The sequence below is a fragment of the Erpetoichthys calabaricus genome, chromosome 12 (genome assembly GCF_900747795.2).
Source record: "Erpetoichthys calabaricus chromosome 12, fErpCal1.3, whole genome shotgun sequence".
NCBI lineage: Eukaryota > Metazoa > Chordata > Cladistia > Polypteriformes > Polypteridae > Erpetoichthys > Erpetoichthys calabaricus.
Genome location: NC_041405.2, coordinates 93,304,748 through 93,318,470, shown reverse-complemented (window position 1 = coordinate 93,318,470; position 13,723 = coordinate 93,304,748). Strand labels below are relative to the sequence as shown.

The 13,723-nt window shown below is 38.4% G+C and overlaps 1 protein-coding gene across 1 annotated transcript in view; it reads right to left on the bottom strand.

Annotated features, from left to right (window-relative positions):
- The window catches only part of drp2 (dystrophin related protein 2), a 481,386-nt gene extending 467,927 nt beyond the window's left edge, over positions 1-13,459 (bottom strand). The window contains exon 1 of the mRNA XM_051935078.1: positions 12,885-13,459. The gene's annotated coding sequence lies outside the window, so the exon portion shown is untranslated. The remainder of the gene's footprint in view (positions 1-12,884) is intronic.
- Positions 13,460-13,723: the final 264 nt, after the last annotated feature.

Below are 13,723 nucleotides of genomic sequence, written 5' to 3'. Positions count from 1 at the left end.
AAGTCACCATCTGAATAATAAAAATATGTAAAAACAGTCAGAAATCCACCAAAAATGACATGTACAATAAACACAGATGGCATAATAAGGAGTCATCTCAGATGGCATTTTGCTTGAATATTTCAACTTCAATTTGAATTTTGATTCCTTAGTTTGATTCCCAGCTTGTCGCTCTTCTGCCTGAAGGTTTGACCTTGATTTGGCTCACTCTCTCCTGTTTATTTTTAAAGTCTCTAAATCTGTGCTCCGGTTAAATGCAGGTTAAAGAAAAATCCCCAATAAGACCACTTGGGTGAAGAGACCCACCCTTTGCTTATTGGTGAAAACCCTTGCCCAGCACAAGCTGGTGACCAAAGCCACACTTAGTGCAGTGTAAAGAGCAACACTGGACCAAGGCACACTGTTGACTTCAACAACATCAACCTAAACCATGTCCAGGTTAATTTAACGACTGAAACCTCAGCCACACCAAGCAAGTGCACACTGCTAACTAAACCCTCAAAGTGTAAGGTAATGTAGTAACGTAGTTAACCTTTATAAATGTAACTTCACCTAATGAGGTGAAAAGAAAACACAGTAAGTCAAGAGCCTGTCCAAAACAAAGTACAGTTTAAAGTATTTCACAGCAGAGAAACTGTAACTGGCAATGTGCAGTACAATATAACCTGGACCATCATTTCCCAGCCTTGGCATCACAAATAGGCATATCTAAAATCTCTCAGGCAGAAAAACCCGACAGACTCTCATTCTTCATTTCTTACGAGACGACAAAAAGGTAATTTCCTTGTGTGCTCACGCCACACTCCCAGCCGTCACCTTAGATACCCTTTAAAGATGGTCCATTCAAAGTCAAACCTTAAATGCTTTTAGAAGAACCTAAATTCTTTATTAATGTGTATAATGACATCAAGCTATTGAGCTTCAAGGCTGCACATCAAGCATGCAGCAAAGCACCACCTTCAAGTCACTCACTGCTGGCAGCCCAGCAGTTATACCTCTTAGCATACATATTAAACAGGAGAAGAATGCACTGGTACTGGCAAACCGCAAGTCAGCGTAGCTGAAGTCTGAATCCAGCTACTTCTGAAATAAAAGCTGGCAGAAAACATTGATTAGCTCAGTAAAACAGATCTAGTCATCTGTAACAAGGGTATCTTTTATGAGTAACAAAAAGTCTTAACATGCTTAGTTAATAATGTGAATACAACCATTCTTGTTTCATGCAGCATCTGTGCAATATTTTCAAGATATGTATTTTCCCTTGTTTCAATATGTATAAATCTATTAATATTTTGATAATTATTTACATTTAATTAATTTTGGAAATACTTGGGATATTCTTAGTGTATTAAACTTCAGAAAAGCTGTCACAGAGATTAGCACCACTAGATCACTAATCCAGTGTTTTGGGTTCAGATCCAGTACTAGTTCATTGCCTCTGTGGAGTATTCACTTTCTTTAGTGTCAGTGTGGATCTTCCTCCTGTATTCTCCCATATATGTATGTTTTAGTTTAACAGGCAATTGCAAATTGTCCCCATATGAGATTGGATGCATAGGATTCTTCAGAATTCACTGTCTTAATCTTCTTTATTTATTTATCTGGTTTGTACAAGGCTATATACTGTATACGCTGTTGTTCTTTATTATATTCTGTAAGTGCCTTGAGCATGGGAAAGGCGCTATATAAATAAAATGTATTATTATTATTATGATGCACTGGCGTCCTACTCAGGGTTGGCTCCTGCCTTCTGACTGATACTGCAGGGATAGGCTTCAGAGCCTCCACCAACTTGAATAGAATAGGGGGGTTTAAAAATGGGGTGGCACGGTGGCGCAGTGGGTAGCACTGCTGCCTCGCAGTAAGGAGACCTGGGTTCGCTTCCCGGGTCCTTCCTGCGTGGAGTTTGCATGTTCTCCACGTGTCTGCGTGGGTTTCCTCCGGGTGCTCCTGTTTCCTCCCACAGTCCAAAGACATGCAGGTTAGGTGCATTGGCTATTCTAAATTGTCCCTAGTGTGTGCTTGATGTGTGGGTGTGTGTGCCCTGCGGTGAGCTGGCGCCCTGCCCAGGGTTTGTTTCCTGCGTTGCGCCCTGTGTTGGCTGGGATTGGCTCCAGCAGACCCCCGTGACCCTGTAGTTATGATATAGCGGGTTGGATAATGGATGGATGGATGGGTTTAAAAATGTTAAGTTAGGTCATTAAACTTGAGAAAGCAACTAACAACTTAATAAAACTCAAACCATTTTCCATCACTTTGCCATGACAGAAACATTCCATCCTGCACAGGGCAGATGGCTACAGAACAAGAACTGCACGGGACATGAGAGGATTGCTGGGCATGTTCACAAAACTCAAGGTCAGTTTCAGCTTATGACTAGACTTCAGTCCATGGGCTGTAGCTGGAAACCAAACTCATTACCACAGGGGATCATGTTAAGTCCTCAAGAAACTCCTACCCAGCAATACTGTGCAAGAAATTTATAATGTCGATTACAGGAATCAGTTCTATGGTCAATATGTTATTGGTTTTAACTTCTTTTACATTTAATAACAGATTACAAAAATATCTATTGCAAAAATACACCAGACATAGCCATTTATTCAATGCTCAATTAATCTGTTTATATAGTATGGTGTAGTGGAAATGTGGAAGTGTTTGTTTAAGCTTTATTTACTATTCAGTTAGAAAGAAAATGACAAGAGAACATGGTGTGTGTTCATGTGAAAATCTGTAGACTAGGTTTAAAATTCCAAAAAAGTAAGGTTCTCCAACAGTACTGTGATAAAGCAGAAACTAATCCTACATATTTAAGGGCTGTAAATGTATCACACATACTGTAGCTTTGGAAATAGACTTTAAGTAAAAACAAAAAGCATCTGCACACAAGTCCAAGTGCTCAAGACATCAGCTCCACTGCTAGTGGAAATGCTTTAAATGAAGGAGCAGAATGAAAGCAGACAGCATGTTGAGACTTATGAGAATAAGTCCACATTTAATAGTGCACTTTACCAATCACTCTGTTACTGACCATACGTGGGAAAGGTGAGAGTAAAAACCCAGGAAAACGTGTACACTGTCTAACACAAACTGCAGTGTTGCATGTCTTGCATTTCCTGATGTATACAGCATTTAAAACTGAGTGGCATCTGAAGGCTCCCCAGTCTCCCACTGGGTTTTCTTCCCACACCCTTAAAATACACATAGGTGTATGGGGTCATTATTGTCCCATACTGTATATAGACAGAGTACACTGAAATTCTTACTTGCGTGCGCACATCTACACTCTCCAGTGACATGATTAGAGGGTGTAGCTAGCCTACCCCATGCTAGGTTACTTGACAACTCTAAAGTGGCTCAATAAGAGCCAGTGTGGATATGTGTGTACATGTGCCCTGCAATGGACCGAGTCCTAATCCAGAGCTAGTCCCTGCCTTGTGCTGATAACCAAATCACTTAATCTGTCCGTTCTTTGCTTGCATGAAGTTATACTTTGTGATATACCGGATACTGGCTCAGTGGTTAGCACTGTTACACATGGATACAGAAGCATCTTAGCCCAGACCATTTGCAGTTTGTGAGTTTTTAGTGGTGTAGACATAAGTTAATAAGTTCCTAATAAGAATTTCAGTTGAAATAAAGCTACAAAAAGAGGTTTATGTAATGTACAACGAAAGACAGCAATAAGCATTATTTTTGAATATTTCCAAAATATAAAACCCACACCACTGGTGATTTCTTATATTGCAGGATAATAATAAGATGTCTAATTAAATGAGGATTTCACTTAACAGGAGGGAGAGACTAAGAGGCAGCCTGTAGTCACTGTGGCTCCCCTAAACTCTGACTGTCTCACTTACAGTATTAGCTGTCAGGTTTTTGTAACCTAGGAATTGTAGATAGATAGATAGATAGATAGATAGATAGATAGATAGATAGATAGATAGATAGATAGATAGATAGATAGATAGATAGATAGATACTTTATTAATCCCAAGGGAAAATTCACATTTTTGTAACTGGCTCTTCACTTGTGGGGTTTGTAACTTTGTCCTGTGGCACTTGTTCACAAGCAGGCACTTAGACTGATGTGACTTGATTATGTGGACCTCTTTTGTAAGTCACTTTGGATAAAATCATCTGCTATGCAAATAAACGTAAATGTATATTAATGTAATGTCCATGTGTCCCAATATCTAGGACGCTAAGGTGGCCCTGAAAAACATGTATCTGTGTTGAACAGCAGGAACATTTCCCTTTAAATTTCTTCCCTGTTAAATACAGCATTAATAACTGAAAAATCTAAAATTTTTAAAATCGGAACCCCTCACTCCACATTATCCAGGCTGCATCACTATTTTTGTCGTCTCTCATTGGTTTTTGTGGTAACGCTATCACAACTAACAGGTTTATGCCAACACTGGGTGAGCTAAAATGGGTCAACAGTCTTCCATCTCCTTGATTATCTTCTTTTACCTTTGCATTTAATGGGTCTCTCGCCCTATGATTCTATATTTGAATTACACAAGTTCAACAAATGGATGAGTAGTGTTTATTTTATTACATGTGACTGATTCAAAAAATGTACCTCTCTGTCAGGTTGTAACGAGGCATAGATTAGGAATGGTGCTATATAACAGCTTGTATGATCTTTTGTATAAAATATTCTCTGCAATAGCTAATTAGCCACTGATTCATTTTTTAAAACTTCTTATTATAATTCACAGAGTGCCACAATAAATCCTGTCCACATCAGGTGTAAGTCAGAAACAGCAAATGATTAATCAGTTTTTATATATTTAGAAGTAGAACTTTTAAGAACAGTTCTTCCTGTGTTTGCGTGGATTTCCTCCGGGTGCTCCGGTTTCTTCCCACAGTCCAAAGACATGCAGGTTAGGTGCATTGGCAATCCTAAATTGTGCTTGGTGTGTGTGTGTGTGCCCTGTGGTGGGCTGGCACCCTGCCCGGGGTTTGTTCCTGCTTTGCACCTGTGCTGGCTGTGATTGGCTCCAGCAGATCCCCGTGACCCTGTGTTAGGAGACTGACTGACTGACTGACTGACCTTTAAGAACAAGATACTCTACAATTATTTCCATGTATTTTTTACAATTCATGCTCAGGCAGCTTGTCAATTGGCTCAGAGTCACCCAATATGGAAGAGACAGTCCACTACCCTTGTCACAATGCCAGACTATCTAACACCCATAGGTTGTATAAATTTCATTTTTTAAGTGATACTAATTTTTTTGAAGCTCAAGCATTTGACCATGTAGTCCTTTACTTCAGTAGCAGTTTCCATTGAAAGTATTGTTCTGTGTGGTTTTCAAAATTGCAAAATAGGATTACAGAAATTATTTTTCACTTAAACTTAAATGTTTAATCTTTTCTGCACATTTATTAGAGCACTGCTTAACATATCAATAAATTAGGTATTCTGCACAATGTAGTTTTCAAAATTCAGAAAGCATTTACTATTTATGATTTGACTACAACATGCATGCAGCACCACACCGCAGGCTTTCTCAAAGCATGCAACTTTACATCATTATGGGCACCCGTAATTAGCTATTACTTCCTTAGAATAATTAAGTGAGTTGGCAAGCGCACTGTGGGATGTTAAAGAAGAGGAAGCAAGTGCCCTGTCGCATATCATAAAAATATGTCTGACATGGGACCCACAGTGTGTGTCATCGCAGCTGAAACTGCATGACTTAATTCCACCACGGTGGTCACACATCAAATAAGAGAAAAGGACATGCGCTCATCAAAAAATACAAGAAGCAAACTCATTTTGCACAATGCACACGAACATAGAAAGAGCATGCAAGATTTAATGTGCCTCAACATTTCATTCTTCTAATCTCATTTTAAAAATTGTTAACCTCCCTGCAATGCAATACAGGCGCTGCCGAACTAAGAGAAAATCCGGTTAGGTTACCTTTAATGTTTTCAGTAGAAATAAATTGTTCAACATTAAACAAGCTTAGTAGAGTCTGCTGCATTTGCTGGATTTCTTTCAGTGAAGGTAATTTTGTTTCTTTGTTTTTTACCTTAGTCTGCAGACTCCTTGAGGCTCAGAGTGACAGCCTGTCCCTTCTCATCTTCATTTAATGGTTCAACCCATCTGGATTTTAAAGTAAAAGACCCTTAAGCCAATCACTTCAGGGAAGTACATCTTTTCATAATGCAGCAAGCCTAAATCTTAGAAGCTAGATGATCTAAGCACAGGTTTGATAAAGTCTAGCTTAACAAGCATGATGGTGCATTGACAAAACTTCTATTTCCAAGTGCAATTCAAAACATAATACTTGTTATACCTGCAAGCGCACATTCATTAGAACAGATCATTTTTCCCACAGACATGACGCACACTAACAGTAAGTCAGAACATCTGAATGGAAGTAAGGGTGAACAGAATTTCATGAAAGTATCACAGCAGTCTAGACCAATTTACTTCCCCATTAATATTCTCCTTCTCATTTTCTCGTCTAGGTTGTTATAATTATAAATGCACTTAACAAGACTAATAATTATCACCATTTGGCAACACTTGTATTTTATCATATGTGCAGTATATATTTTTAAACTGCTCAGGATCCAATTCTTTTTCTTTTTATGGCCACACACTGACACTGCCTCACACTTATGCTTTACATATACTCTATTTCTATTAAAAATGCACATTTACTGTATTTGAGCACATTTCCCATTGTAGATATTCACAAATTTACCATTCTCGAACATGATCAATCTAATGCAGTGCTACAGAGAAAGGAGCTTACCCTGGCAAGAACAGAAGCATGGCAGGAATCTTTCTAGACCCCTATTCTCTCTTCTGTTTCCTTTTCCGGTGTCCTTTTGGTGGTGGCTTGCGCCACCACCATCTACTCAAAGCACCATGATGTTCCAAAAATGATGGATGGATTAAAAGCCAGAAGTCTGTATGACCATCAGCATCAAGTGACTCCGTGAGAACCCTAACTACAAAGAGGACTATTTCATTTATGTTAGGTAGAATGCCCAGAGGGGACTGGGCAGTCTCGTGGCCTGGAACCCCTACAGACTTTATTTTTTTCTCCAGCTTTCTGGAGTTTTTTTTTTTTTTTTTTTCTGTCAACCCTGGCCATCGGACCTTACTCCTTTTCTATGTTAACTAATGTTGCCTTATTTTAATTTCTTATTTTGTCTTTTATTTTTCTTTTCTTCATTATGTAAAGCACTTTGAGCTACTTTTTGTATGAAAATGTGCTATATAAATAAATGTTGATGTTGTTGTTGTTTCTTTTGATGGGTTGTCAGTCCACAACAGTGGTTATTTTACAAATGTAATATAGTTCAAATTAAACAATAAAAATTTCAATAAAACACAAACACAATGGTATATGTCCAAGTATCTCTCCTTTTAATTTGAAATAGTGTATCTTATATATAATTAGATCTATTTACTATATATTGTAATATATTAAAATTATCTGCATTTTGTTTTTAATTGGAAATACTATATTTAGATAAATATTATATGTACTGTATAAAAGTTATCTACATTGGGATTTTAATTAGCAATAGTGTTTTTTGGTTTAAGTAGATCTACACACTAGATATGTATACAACCATAATTAATATACTCAAATACTCATATAACTATAGAATATTGGAACCATTTTAATTGTAGTTTTATATATATAGGAGGGCCAGTGGAGATATCTTTTACAGGGCACTCTCTTCTTTGGACCGATAAAATGCAGCCCCCTTGGCTTACAGCAGGGCCATGGGCTTGAAGCATGGAAGCTCAACCCTGTTGGGGCCCATAGCCACTGCCAGGGGGCACCTGGACGTTTCTGGGCCCTGTTTGGCAGCACATCTGCCACACCAGGAACTGTTGCCAGAAAGAGGTCGTTGGACACCTGGAGTCCTATAAAAAGGGGCCAGTCGCCAGTACCAGAGTCAGGAGGAAGAAGGACAAAGCCTGTGTAGAGGACTGGAGGTGGAAGGACTGTGCGAGCATTGTTGCCATTGATTGTATACAGGAGGAGAAGAATAAACGTGTATGTTGTGTGGTGAACCTGTGTCCTGCCTGTTTGTGTCAGGTTGGGGCGGCTGTTTGTGCCGTGGGCTTCACTATATATATATATATATATATATACACATACATACATACATACATACATATACAGATATATATTATATATATATATATAAGCACTTGTATACATACATATTATATATATATATATATCTTACACACACACATACACACACAATCACTTATAAACAAAAACACCATTTCAATATATCAATATTTTTAAAACTTCCCTACAATAGAAAAACTAAATACCTCAAAATCTCAAAAATGCCTTAACAGATTTGATTGAAATTTGGGGATGTCATAAAAAAAATTGAAAATTAGCCAAAGTGCAATTTTTTGTCTGTCAGCACTTATTATTATTATACAAATGTACATGCTTTGCTCTGAGAGCGTGCTTTATGTAAATGAAGGACGGAGAACAAGCAATTGACAAGCTATGCGAATACCACCACTAACCAATAGGGTGGATGGATGACTCAAGACTGGGTGGTGTCCTGGACAGTAAAAAAGAGACATAACCATGTTGTGAAATAAAAAGTGAAAGCTCAAGGAAGATGCAGTGCTCAATGGCAAGCAAGCGCTGTTTTGTGCTGTTGACTACTGGCATACTGGCTCTTATCTTGGTTACACATTCCACTCCGTTGACCTCCAGCACCTGCATCGTGGTGCTGAAAACTAAAAGAGACCTACCCACAACCCACTCTTCAATCACAGTGCTGCAAACCCCAAGGAAGAACCCCCCAAAACACCCCCAAGTTCTTTAACTGTGGTGCTTAACTTTAGCAATACCACTGCATCGGTCTTAGATACTGGCGCTTGAATGCAGCTGATCCTCACTCTTTATGTTAAAACATCAGTGCAACACACAGGGTACTGGCCCTTATGAACAGATATATCTGCTTCAAGGACTGCTTTCCATACACATGCACATCAGCATAAGGTGGGTGGACCACAAGCAACTGATAAAAAACTTGAAAAAAAAATTGTACTTAAGTAAACAACGTAAACAAATGAAAACTGTAAATATTTAATAATGATAATATGCTCAAATGTGAGGAGTCACATATTGCATGGCTGTGCTCAGGTCCTAATTTGCGATCCTGAGGTGGTTTGTCATACAGTGAGGGCAGCAACGCACTATGCTCCCATATCCTCTACCGAATACCCGTTTAACTTTCAAAAGAATAAATGCCTGAAAAACCATGCTGTGCAACAACCATCAACAAAAGTTAAGTCACTAGGAAAAGCTGGAATTATTCTAATGCAGGAATGTTTTACTCATGAACAATTGTGCACTGCATGTTCAAGAGTAAGAAGCTCCACTGACCTAATAATATTATTATTACTTATTATTTGACTGATGCTTTTGTTCAAGGCAACTTACAATATATGTGATAAAAATTGGTTGCATTTTTGGATTTTCCTTTTTTGATTTTTATTTCTTTCTTTTATTTCTTTTATTTGAAAATAATTACATAAAATCAAATCAAACTTATACAAAAACAATTTCATAGTTAAAAGAGGAAAAAAAATCAAAGTTAAAAAAGAAAGCAGGAAAAAAAAAAAGAAATAACCTACCAAAACAGAATTCAGTCCCCACCCGAGAGAAAGAGAGGAGAGCCAAGTGCATGGGCAAATTTAGTTAGGGAAATAGAGGAGGTAAATGCCCACACCCCAATATGAATGCTAATTCTAAAATTTTATTAATTGAAACCTGATATATTATTAAAAAGTTCTGAACATAGGTGAGAATTTGATTTTTTTCCAGTTTCAAATAATATGGAACATCAGTTACCCACTGACTTAAAAAAGGAGGGTTGGGGTTCTTCCAATTAAGCAAGATTAAGTGTATATGCTAGTAGTGAGGTAAAGGCTATTACAATCAGTTTGTCCTTCTCCACTTTAAGCCGACCTGGAAGTACAGCAAGCACAGATGTTAACCAATTAGGATATACTGTATACTGAACAGAAACGTACTTAGCTACTTAGTACTTCTGAGTATCACTATAACTGAGGCTCACTGTCTCATTAGTTGTGTTACCTGGTAAATCTTGTATATACAATATACTGTATGTGATCACCTATGATCGCCTTGCACACAGTGCTGCCACTATAAGATCTCGCTCCCTTCAACCCTAAACTGGATTAAGTAGATTGAAGAATGTTATGTTACATGCCAACATGCTGTGTTTTGTTTTCAATGTTTAATTTTCTGTTTGTAAAAAAAAAAATTTATTTTTATTTGTGTATCTTCTTCCAGTACCAACTTGACCAACAGGAAAAATAAATGACAAATGTGAATAAAAGCAGTGCAATCATACAGTATACGACTGAGCAATGTACAGCATATTGCAAAGTGCATTATAATGTTCATCATTCATAAAGGAAAGCAGTCCATCAATTGAGAAATTTTGATATTCAAGGCATGTATTACTGAAGGATTTAACAATTTTCTGAGCCTTTGATATTGTCAATCATACTGTGGAGGTAACAACTGTTTGTGTGCATTACAGATGAAATCCTTTACTATGGCGACATCTCTGCTATGGTAGCACCTGGTGTACATGTCTACAGCTGAAGGCAGGTCAGATCCTACACGATTCTGAGCAGATCGCAGACCCTCCTGAATGACCACTTTCCTCTGTATGGTTATATTAAAATAAAAAAAAACAAAATGCAGGTGTCCCTTTCGGGATGCAGTGCTTATTTAAAAGTAGCAGTGTATTTGTAACATGTCCTCTTCCTTTAGATTTGTATAGCTACACCTTTTTAATATTCACCCTCTTCTTTTCACTGGTATTTCAATGATTTTGCTGTGAAATGGTTCAAAAATGGATTTGACATTTTAACATGCAACAAGTTTTCCTGGAAGACAGCTAATACAACATATGAAATGGCAAATAAAACAATATAAGTGACTTCAGTTGTAAAGTGATTTCACAAAAGTGAAAATATTTTGTCTCTGTGTTATTGTTATATTGTGCAATTGTCTATCATGAGATCACAAGGAACTAACAGCATTAAACTGCACACAAGACAGGCACAAACCCACACCAGGTCAACACTGGGTCACCCTTAAACCTAAAACACATTTACGGAATAAGAAAACTCATGGAGGGACATTCATACTTCACTCAGGCAGTCACCAAGCTGGAATTCAAACTCAATCCCTTGAAGCAATGAGGCAGCCACTAACCAATAATGCACCATGTAATATCTCAATAAGCATGCTTTTAGGTCAGGTATAACGTATAATCCAATGAAAATATGTTGCTTATTCATCCATTTATGTTTCCTTTCGGATTATTTTAAATCCCCTAGATACCCTTGCAATGCTTCCCATTACCAGTTGGCTTTTCCCTTAAGGACTAAGGTTTTTTTTAGATGAAGTCAAAAAGAATGTTACACTTTAGCTGTTTTAAATTCAAAAACAGATACATAAAGCATCAATACAAAATCATTTAAAATCTTTCCCGAGATGGCAGCAAAATTAAGAAGACAATTCAATAAACATTAACAACTTTAAAGGTGCACAACAATTTTATTGCACTTGGAAGCACATATCTAGTAGAATAGACTGATTTTTATCCGTTTCACAACTTCTGTTCACACTCTGAACTGAGCTGTCAGCCCCAGTAAAAGAGCTGTCAAAGGTTTATAAAGGATCAAAGACTGCCTCATAACGGTGACTTTAAAGAATCTTCAAGCTGCCGTTCAGTACTGACAGCTTAGGAGATGGAAAAATCCAACTACGTAGAAGTGTACTCTTTCTATAGTAGTCGCTAAATCACTTCCAAGAATATAAACACCATTAAAACACTGAATTATAATACTTAAAGACAAAAAAACGAATACACAGACATATATCTCTATAGCTGTCTCTAATAAGCTTAGACAGACAGACAGACAGACAGACAGACAGACAGACAGACAGACAGACAGACAGACAGACAGATAGATAGATAGATAGATAGATAGATAGATAGATAGATAGATAGATTAGCCTGCTCTATATCCTCTGAATTAACAATAGTAAAATCAACTTTCAGTCCTACCCTTGGCCATATTAATCGCCGTCTACCTCATTCACGTGTCTCGCTGTTCTTTATGTATCTAAATTAATTTCTGTCTCAACTGGCCACTTATTTTTTTAAGGACTGCTTTACTTTAAATTAAAGACTTGGGGGTGTCTTTATGTGCACTGCACTACGGGGTGGGCGCCACATGGATACAGCTCAGTGCACATAGTCGCTTAAGTTGACGAACTGTCCACCAGATACAAATCTTTAGCGGTCCCTCCAGCAACAATCTCCCTCATTAAATCAAGCCATACAATAGGAGACAATATTCAACAATATGGTACGTTTAGCATTTCATATACCTACAATGTATTTTTTTTATTTTTCTCTCCAGATCGCTTGCTACCAAGTTAATTCACGAAGCGGCACCAACGCAGTTAAAAATAAGCCATACCGTATTATCATTTCCATTTCGAAACAGCATGTCCACATCGAGAGAGAGCCTCTCATCGTATTAATTAGACATTTCGGACTGCGCTGTAAATAAAAGCTGTCACTTGTAACGCTTGACATCTGATGTGACAGGAGCGGACAGGTTTTCTTCTGCTAAACAGACACTTCGTAAAACAACCGTTTACGTCCTGATGCTTATCAGCTCAATCGCTTGTCCCTTTTTAATGTGTCCCCAAAATCTTTTTTTTTTTTCTATAGCAGTTGACATATGTATATAATACACTGCAGAGTCTCGTGCAAAAAGAAGCCACCCTCATTGTTCTTACCTTAGGTCCGTTTGTTTTTCTCATAGACCTGTCCGGTGAATTTCGTTTTCTTTCTTTTTCGTCTTTCTCTGTAAAGGGACAAGCAGGTAGGGTGGGGGAATCCTCAAGATGTATGAAACAAATGAAGGAAAGTGCGAACAGACCTGCTCACATAAAAAATGAACATTTTTAAAAGACAGAGCTCCGGTACAGTAGACTGAAGGGAGGGCTTGGGAGGGAGCATTTCCAGTACTGCCGTGACATCAGAACCGCGCTTAAGGAGGCCCCCTACCAGAGCAACAGTCCATCATCAACACAGCATCATGTTAAATGGGACCCAAAGGCACTTTATTGTCATATCACGAGAAGCATACCGAAGGAGTTTACTTTGAGTACACCCCCAACCCCACCAAAAAAACAATGTGAGGCGACGTTTTCCGGCAGTCATGGAATGTAGAAAGACAGAGTCGGAGTCCTTAAAGCTCGAAGAAACGGGCAGCCGCCGCCAGAACTGCGCAGCGCAGCCCGACTTGTGATATCTGCTCCGTGGCTCGTCCGCGCAGCGCAGCCCGAACACTTTCTGCACATCAGCTTCCGTTTCGGTGCGTGCAGCACAAACCCGACTGGCCCTCATCTAGAGCATCTTTCAGTCTGCGCAGCTCGTATCATCATGTTCTACTAACAAAGGTTCAGTCTGCGCAGGGCAGCACAATACAACCTGCAACTTTTTATTTTAGGCGCGGCCTCCGTAGTACTAGCCGCATTACATTTGTGCTATCAGCGGATGATTTCGTCCGAAATGCGAAGCCCAGACTGACTTTTCAGATATGAGAACCATAATCCAGAATGTAGGCTGCTGG